Source organism: Erythrolamprus reginae, chromosome Z (genome assembly GCF_031021105.1).
Source record: "Erythrolamprus reginae isolate rEryReg1 chromosome Z, rEryReg1.hap1, whole genome shotgun sequence".
Lineage (NCBI taxonomy): Eukaryota > Metazoa > Chordata > Lepidosauria > Squamata > Dipsadidae > Erythrolamprus > Erythrolamprus reginae.
The window spans coordinates 93912447-93912938 of NC_091963.1; positions in this window are offsets into that span (position 1 = coordinate 93912447).

Sequence of the window (492 nt, forward strand, 5' to 3'; positions counted from 1 at the left end):
GCATGCACAGTGGTTAATGTGATCTAGGATAGGGTGGACAATAAGCAAATGCTTTTTGGATCTGCTCTGTAACTGACAGCATTAGCTGCCCTTCTTCCTTGAAAGAAATTAGAGAAGCGACATTTGAGAAATGTTTAAACCTTAAATCTTTTTCAGATTTAAGAAATCTTAGAAAGTATGGTTAAATATAATGTAACCCTTCAAAATGCAGCAGTCCTTGATGAGGTTGGGGAAAAAATAGTTTAAATCCATCCTCCACGGTGGTTATACCAGATCATTTTGTAAGCAACCAGCTTGACCTCTCTGTTACTAATGAAAAGATTCATTTCTCTGCTGCATTAAGGCAAAAAATCCCTCTAAAATTGGTTGCTTTTGTATTAGTACTAAATTAGAATTAGTACGTATATTTGAAAATAGTTGCAATAATTGCTGGAATTCTTGTAACCCTATTCCTTTCATCTCTCAATGCATTTTATTAAAGGAAACAGATTC